General features: G+C 39.4%; 1 long non-coding RNA gene across 1 annotated transcript; it reads right to left on the reverse strand.

The window, feature by feature from the left end:
- Positions 1 to 5,810: 5,810 nt before the first annotated feature.
- Positions 5,811 to 8,965, reverse strand: LOC127925859 (uncharacterized). The gene is made up of 3 exons (XR_008122619.1): positions 8,948 to 8,965; positions 6,571 to 6,611; positions 5,811 to 5,902 (listed from the first exon to the last, which is right to left on the reverse strand). It is a non-coding gene; the product is annotated as an uncharacterized LOC127925859 (long non-coding RNA).
- Positions 8,966 to 10,458: the final 1,493 nt, after the last annotated feature.

Consider the following 10,458-nt stretch of genomic DNA (forward strand, 5'->3'; position numbering starts at 1 on the left):
CACCTCTACCCTCATTATCAACAACCACCACTATATACACTATATACACCTCTACCCTCATTATCAGCAACCACCACTATATACACCTCTACCCTCATTATCAACAACCACCACTATATACACTATATACACCTCAACCCTCATTATCAGCAACAACCACTATATACACCTCTACCCTCATTATCAGCAACCACCACTATATACACTATATACACCTCTACCCTCATTATCAACAACCACCACTATATACACTATATACACCTCTACCCTCATTATCAGCAACAACCACTATAAACACTATATACACCTCTACCCTCATTATCAACAACCACCACTATATACACTATATACACCTCTACCCTCATTATCAACAACCACCACTATATACACCTCTACCCTCATTATCAACAACCACCACTATATACACTATATACACCTCTACCCTCATTATCAACAACCACCACTATATACACTATATACACCTCTACCCTCATTATCAACAACCACCACTATATACACCTCTACCCTCATTATCAACAACCACCACTATATACACTATATACACCTCTACCCTCATTATCAACAACCACCACTATATACACTATATACACCTCTACCCTCATTATCAGCAACAACCACTATAAACACTATATACACCTCTACCCTCATTATCAACAACCACCACTATATACACTATATACACCTCTACCCTCATTATCAGCAACAACCAGGTAACATTCACTATAAACACCTCTACCCTCATTATCAGCAACAACCAGGTAACATTCACTATAAACACCTCTACCCTCATTATCAGCAACAACCAGGTAACATACACTATAAACACCTCTACCCTCATTATCAGCAACAACCAGGTAACATTCACTATAAACACCTCTACCCTCATTATCAGCAACAACCAGGTAACATACACTATAAACACCTCTACCCTCATTATCAGCAACAACCAGGTAACATTCACTATAAACACCTCTACCCTCATTATCAGCAACAACCAGGTAACATTCACTATAAACACCTCTACCCTCATTATCAGCAACAACCAGGTAACATTCACTATAAACACCTCTACCCTCATTATCAGCAACAACCAGGTAACATTCACTATAAACACCTCTACCCTCATTATCAGCAACAACCAGGTAACATTCACTATAAACACCTCTACCCTCATTATCAGCAACAACCAGGTAACATTCACTATAAACACCTCTACCCTCATTATCAGCAACAACCAGGTAACATTCACTATAAACACCTCTACCCTCATTATCAGCAACAACCAGGTAACATTCACTATATACACCTCTACCCTCATTATCAGCAACAACCAGGTAACATTCACTATAAACACCTCTACCCTCATTATCAGCAACAACCAGGTAACATTCACTATAAACACCTCTACCCTCATTATCAGCAACAACCAGGTAACATTCACTATAAACACCTCTACCCTCATTATCAGCAACAACCAGGTAACATTCACTATAAACACCTCTACCCTCATTATCAGCAACAACCAGGTAACATTCACTATAAACACCTCTACCCTCATTATCAGCAACAACCAGGTAACATTCACTATAAACACCTCTACCCTCATTATCAGCAACAACCAGGTAACATACACTATATACACCTCTACCCTCATTATCAGCATCAACCAGGTAACATTCACTATAAACACCTCTACCCTCATTATCAGCAACCACCACTATATACACTATATACACCTCTACCCTCAATATCAGCAACCACCGCTATATACACCTCTACCCTCATTATCAACAACCACCACTATATACACTATATACACCTCTACCCTCATTATCAACAACCACCACTATATACACCTCTACCCTCATTATCAACAACCACCACTATATACACTATATACACCTCTACCCTCATTATCAACAACCACCACTATATACACTATATACACCTCTACCCTCATTATCAACAACCACCACTATATACACTATATACACCTCTACCCTCATTATCAGCAACCACCAGGTACACTATATACACCTCTACCCTCATTATCAACAACCACCACTATATACACCTCTACCCTCATTATCAGCAACAACCAGGTAACATTCACTATAAACACCTCTACCCTCATTATCAGCAACAACCAGGTAACATTCACTATAAACACCTCTACCCTCATTATCAGCAACAACCAGGTAACATTCACTATAAACACCTCTACCCTCATTATCAGCAACAACCAGGTAACATACACTATAAACACCTCTACCCTCATTATCAGCAACAACCAGGTAACATTCACTATAAACACCTCTACCCTCATTATCAGCAACCACCACTATATACACTATATACACCTCTACCCTCATTATCAGCAACCACCACTATATACACCTCTACCCTCATTATCAACAACCACCACTATATACACTATATACACCTCTACCCTCATTATCAACAACCACCACTATATACACTATATACACCTCTACCCTCATTATCAACAACCACCACTATATACACTATATACACCTCTACCCTCATTATCAACAACCACCACTATATACACTATATACACCTCTACCCTCATTATCAACAACCACCACTATATACACTATATACACCTCTACCCTCATTATCAGCAACAACCACTATATACACCTCTACCCTCATTATCAACAACCACCACTATATACACCTCTACCCTCATTATCAACAACCACCACTATATACACTATATACACCTCTACCCTCATTATCAACAACCACCACTATATATATACACCTCTACCCTCATTATCAACAACCACCACTATATAAACTATATACACCTCTACCCTCATTATCAATAACCACCACTATATACACTATATACACCTCTACCCTCATTATCAGCAACAACCACTATAAACACCTCTACCCTCATTATCAACAACCACCACTATATAAACTATATACACCTCTACCCTCATTATCAACAACCACCACTATATACACTATATACACCTCTACCCTCATTATCAACAACCACCACTATATACACTATATACACCTCTACCCTCATTATCAGCAACCACCACTATATACACCTCTACCCTCATTATCAACAACCACCACTATATACACTATATACACCCTCATTATCATTATCAGCAACAACCACTATATACCTACCCTCATTATCAGCAACCACCACTATATACACTATATACACCTCTACCCTCATTATCAACAACCACCACTATATACACTATATACACCTCTACCCTCATTATCAGCAACCACCACTATATACACTATATACACCTCTACCCTCATTATCAACAACCACCACTATATACACTATATACACCTCTACCCTCATTATCAACAACCACCACTATATACACTCTACCCTCATTATCAACAACCACCACTATATACACTATATACACCTCTACCCTCATTATCAACAACCACCACTATATACACCTCTACCCTCATTATCAACAACCACCACTATATACACTATATACACCTCTACCCTCATTATCAGCAACCACCACTATATACACTATATACACCTCTACCCTCATTATCAACAACCACCACTATATACACTATATACACCTCTACCCTCATTATCAACAACCACTATATAAACACTATATACACCTCTACCCTCATTATCACAACAACCAGGTAATATACACTATATACACCTCTACCCTCATTATCAGCAACAACCAGGTAACATTCACTATAAACACCTCTACCCTCATTATCAGCAACAACCAGGTAACATTCACTATAAACACCTCTACCCTCATTATCAGCAACAACCAGGTAACATACACTATAAACACCTCTACCCTCATTATCAGCAACAACCAGGTAACATTCACTATAAACACCTCTACCCTCATTATCAGCAACAACCAGGTAACATACACTATAAACACCTCTACCCTCATTATCAGCAACAACCAGGTAACATTCACTATATACACCTCTACCCTCATTATCAGCAACAACCAGGTAACATTCACTATAAACACCTCTACCCTCATTATCAGCAACAACCAGGTAACATTCACTATAAACACCTCTACCCTCATTATCAGCAACAACCAGGTAACATTCACTATATACACCTCTACCCTCATTATCAGCAACAACCAGGTAACATTCACTATAAACACCTCTACCCTCATTATCAGCAACAACCAGGTAACATTCACTATAAACACCTCTACCCTCATTATCAGCAACAACCAGGTAACATTCACTATAAACACCTCTACCCTCATTATCAGCAACAACCAGGTAACATTCACTATAAACACCTCTACCCTCATTATCAGCAACAACCAGGTAACATTCACTATAAACACCTCTACCCTCATTATCAGCAACAACCAGGTAACATTCACTATAAACACCTCTACCCTCATTATCAGCAACAACCAGGTAACATTCACTATAAACACCTCTACCCTCATTATCAGCAACAACCAGGTAACATTCACTATAAACACCTCTACCCTCATTATCAGCAACAACCAGGTAACATTCACTATAAACACCTCTACCCTCATTATCAGCAACAACCAGGTAACATTCACTATAAACACCTCTACCCTCATTATCAGCAACAACCAGGTAACATTCACTATAAACACCTCTACCCTCATTATCAGCAACAACCAGGTAACATACACTATAAACACCTCTACCCTCATTATCAGCAACAACCAGGTAACATTCACTATATACACCTCTACCCTCATTATCAGCAACAACCAGGTAACATTCACTATAAACACCTCTACCCTCATTATCAGCAACAACCAGGTAACATTCACTATAAACACCTCTACCCTCATTATCAGCAACAACCAGGTAACATTCACTATAAACACCTCTACCCTCATTATCAGCAACAACCAGGTAACATACACTATAAACACCTCTACCCTCATTATCAGCAACAACCAGGTAACATTCACTATAAACACCTCTACCCTCATTATCAGCAACAACCAGGTAACATACACTATAAACACCTCTACCCTCATTATCAGCAACAACCAGGTAACATACACTATAAACACCTCTACCCTCATTATCAGCAACAACCAGGTAACATTCACTATAAACACCTCTACCCTCATTATCAGCAACAACCAGGTAACATTCACTATAAACACCTCTACCCTCATTATCAGCAACAACCAGGTAACATTCACTATAAACACCTCTACCCTCATTATCAGCAACAACCAGGTAACATTCACTATAAACACCTCTACCCTCATTATCAGCAACAACCAGGTAACATTCACTATAAACACCTCTACCCTCATTATCAGCAACAACCAGGTAACATTCACTATAAACACCTCTACCCTCATTATCAGCAACAACCAGGTAACATTCACTATAAACACCTCTACCCTCATTATCAGCAACAACCAGGTAACATTCACTATAAACACCTCTACCCTCATTATCAGCAACAACCAGGTAACATACACTATAAACACCTCTACCCTCATTATCAGCAACCACCAGGTATATACACTATATACACCTCTACCCTCATTATCAGCAACAACCACTAACTATATAAACACCTCTACCCTCATTATCAACAACCAGGTAACCACTATATACACCTCTACCCTCATTATCAACAACCACCACTATATACACTATATACACCTCTACCCTCATTATCAACAACCACCACTATATACACTATATACACCTCTACCCTCATTATCAACAACCACCACTATATACACTATATACACCTCTACCCTCATTATCAACAACCACCACTATATACACTATATACACCTCTACCCTCATTATCAACAACCACCACTATATACACCTCTACCCTCATTATCAGCAACAACCAGGTAACATTCACTATAAACACCTCTACCCTCATTATCAGCAACAACCAGGTAACATTCACTATAAACACCTCTACCCTCATTATCAGCAACAACCAGGTAACATTCACTATAAACACCTCTACCCTCATTATCAGCAACAACCAGGTAACATACACTATAAACACCTCTACCCTCATTATCAGCAACAACCAGGTAACATTCACTATAAACACCTCTACCCTCATTATCAGCAACCACCACTATATACACTATATACACCTCTACCCTCATTATCAGCAACCACCACTATATACACCTCTACCCTCATTATCAACAACCACCACTATATACACTATATACACCTCTACCCTCATTATCAACAACCACCACTATATACACTATATACACCTCTACCCTCATTATCCAACCACCACTATATACACTATATACACCTCTACCCTCATTATCAACAACCACCACTATATAAACTATATACACATCTGCCCCCTCATTATCAACAACCACCACTATATACACTAGGTACACCTCTACCCTCATTATCAGCAGGCAACCACTATATCTCTACCCTCATTATCAACAACCACCACTATACACCTCTACCCTCATTATCAACAACCACCACTATATACACTATATACACCTCTACCCTCATTATCAACAACCACCACTATATATATACACCTCTACCCTCATTATCAACAACCACCACCCACTATATACACCTCTACCCTCATTATCAATAACCACCACTATATACACTATATACACCTCTACCCTCATTATCAGCAACAACCACTATAAACACCTCTACCCTCATTATCAACAACCACCACTATATAAACTATATACACCTCTACCCTCATTATCAACAACCACCACTATATACACTATATACACCTCTACCCTCATTATCAACAACCACCACTATATACACTATATACACCTCTACCCTCATTATCAGCAACCACCACTATATACACCTCTACCCTCATTATCAACAACCACCACTATATACACTATATACACCTCAACCCTCATTATCAGCAACAACCACTATATACACCTCTACCCTCATTATCAGCAACCACCACTATATACACTATATACACCTCTACCCTCATTATCAGCAACCACCACTATATACACCTTACCCTCGTTATCAACAACCACCACTATATACACCTCTACCCTCATTATCAACAACCACCACTATATACACTATATACACCTCTACCCTCATTATCAGCAACCACCACTATATACACTATATACACCTCTACCCTCATTATCAACAACCACCACTATATACACTATATACACCTCTACCCTCATTATCAACAACCACCACTATATACACTATATACACCTCTACCCTCATTATCAACAACCACCACTATATACACTATATACACCTCTACCCTCATTATCAACAACCACCACTATATACACCTCTACCCTCATTATCAACAACCACCACTATATACACTATATACACCTCTACCCTCATTATCAACAACCACCACTATATACACTATATACACCTCTACCCTCATTATCAACAACCACCACTATATACACTATATACACCTCTACCCTCATTATCAACAACCACCACTATATACACTATATACACCTCTACCCTCATTATCAACAACCACCACTATATACACTATATACACCTCTACCCTCATTATCAGCAACAACCACTATAAACACTATATACACCTCTACCCTCATTATCAACAACCACCACTATATACACTATATACACCTCTACCCTCATTATCAGCAACAACCACTATATACACCTCTACCCTCATTATCAACAACCACCACTATATACACCTCTACCCTCATTATCAACAACCACCACTATATACACTATATACACCTCTACCCTCATTATCAGCAACAACCACTATAAACACCTCTACCCTCATTATCAACAACCACCACTATATAAACTATATACACCTCTACCCTCATTATCAACAACCACCACTATATACACTATATACACCTCTACCCTCATTATCAGCAACAACCACTATAAACACCTCTACCCTCATTATCAACAACCACCACTATATACACTATATACACCTCTACCCTCATTATCAACAACCACCACTATATACACTATATACACCTCTACCCTCATTATCAGCAACAACCACTATATACACCTCTACCCTCATTATCAACAACCACCACTATAAACACCTCTACCCTCATTATCAACAACCACCACTATATACACCTCTACCCTCATTATCAACAACCACCACTATATACACCTCTACCCTCATTATCAACAACCACCACTATAAACACCTCTACCCTCATTATCAACAACCACCACTATAAACACCTCTACCCTCATTATCAGCAACAACCACTATATACACCTCTACCCTCATTATCAACAACCACCACTATAAACACCTCTACCCTCATTATCAACAACCACCACTATAAACACCTCTACCCTCATTATCAGCAACAACCACTATATACACCTCTACCCTCATTATCAACAACCACCACTATAAACACCTCTACCCTCATTATCAGCAACCACCACTATATACACCTCTACCCTCATTATTAACAACCACCACTATATACACCTCTACCCTCATTATCAACAACCACCACTATATACACCTCTACCCTCATTATCAACAACCACCACTATATACACTATATACACCTCTACCCTCATTATCAGCAACCACCACTATATACACTATATACACCTCTACCCTCATTATCAACAACCACCACTATATACACTATATACACCTCTACCCTCATTATCAACAACCACCACTATATACACCTCTACCCTCATTATCAGCAACAACCACTATAAACACTATATACACCTCTACCCTCATTATCAACAACCACCACTATATACACTATATACACCTCTACCCTCATTATCAACAACCACCACTATATACACCTCTACCCTCATTATCAACAACCACCACTATATACACTATATACACCTCTACCCTCATTATCAACAACCACCACTATATACACCTCTACCCTCATTATCAACAACCACCACTATATACACCTCTACCCTCATTATCAGCAACAAACAGGTAACATTCACTATAAACACCTCTACCCTCATTATCAGCAACAACCAGGTAACATTCACTATAAACACCTCTACCCTCATTATCAACAACCACCACTATATAAACTATATACACCTCTACCCTCATTATCAGCAACAACCACTATAAACACTATATACACCTCTACCCTCATTATCAACAACCACCACTATATACACTATATACACCTCTACCCTCATTATCAACAACCACCACTATATACACCTCTACCCTCATTATCAACAACCACCACTATATAAACTATATACACCTCTACCCTCATTATCAACAACCACCACTATATACACTATATACACCTCTACCCTCATTATCAACAACCACCACTATATACACCTCTACCCTCATTATCAACAACCACCACTATATACACTATATACACCTCTACCCTCATTATCAACAACCACCACTATATACACTATATACACCTCTACCCTCATTATCAACAACCACCACTATATACACCTCTACCCTCATTATCAACAACCACCACTATATACACTATATACACCTCTACCCTCATTATCAGCAACCACCACTATATACACCTCTACCCTCATTATCAACAACCACCACTATATACACCTCTACCCTCATTATCAACAACCACCACTATATACACTATATACACCTCTACACTCATTATCAACAACCACCACTATATATATACACCTCTACCCTCATTATCAACAACCACCACTATATACACCTCTACCCTCATTATCAACAACCACCACTATATACACTATATACACCTCTACCCTCATTATCAGCAACCACCACTATATACACCTCTACCCTCATTATCAGCAACCAACACCTCTACCCTCATTATCTCTCTCTCTCTCTCTCTCTCTCTCTCTCTCTCTCTCTCTCTCTCTCTCTGTCTCTCTCTCTCTCTGTCTCTCCCCCTCTCTCTCTCTCTACCTCTCTCTGTCTCTCTCTCTCTCTCTCTCTGTCTCTCTCTCTCTCCTCTCTCTCTCTCTCTCTCTCTCTCTCTCTCTCTCTCTCTCTCTGAGGACCTCTCTCTGTCTTTTCTCTCTCTGTCTCTCTCTCTCTCTACCTCTCTCTCTCTCCCTCTCTCTCTACCTCTCTGTCTCTCTACGTCTCTCTCTCTACCTCTCTCTGTCTCTCTCTCTCTCTCTCTCTCTCTCTACCTCTTTCTCTCTACCCCTCTCTCTCTACCTCTCTCTCTCTACCTCTCTCTCTCTACCTCTCTCTCTCTCTCTCTCTCTCTCTCTGTCTCTCTCTTTCCCTCTGAGGACGTTTCATTCTTTTGTGTGTGTGTTTGTGTGCTTCCCTGTGTGTGTCTTTCTCTCTCTCTGTGTATCAGGAGGAGGAGGTGAAGGAGGAGGAGGAGGAGGTGTTGGTAG

Source organism: Oncorhynchus keta, unplaced genomic scaffold (assembly GCF_023373465.1).
Source record: "Oncorhynchus keta strain PuntledgeMale-10-30-2019 unplaced genomic scaffold, Oket_V2 Un_contig_6361_pilon_pilon, whole genome shotgun sequence".
In the NCBI taxonomy this organism is placed as follows: domain Eukaryota; kingdom Metazoa; phylum Chordata; class Actinopteri; order Salmoniformes; family Salmonidae; genus Oncorhynchus; species Oncorhynchus keta.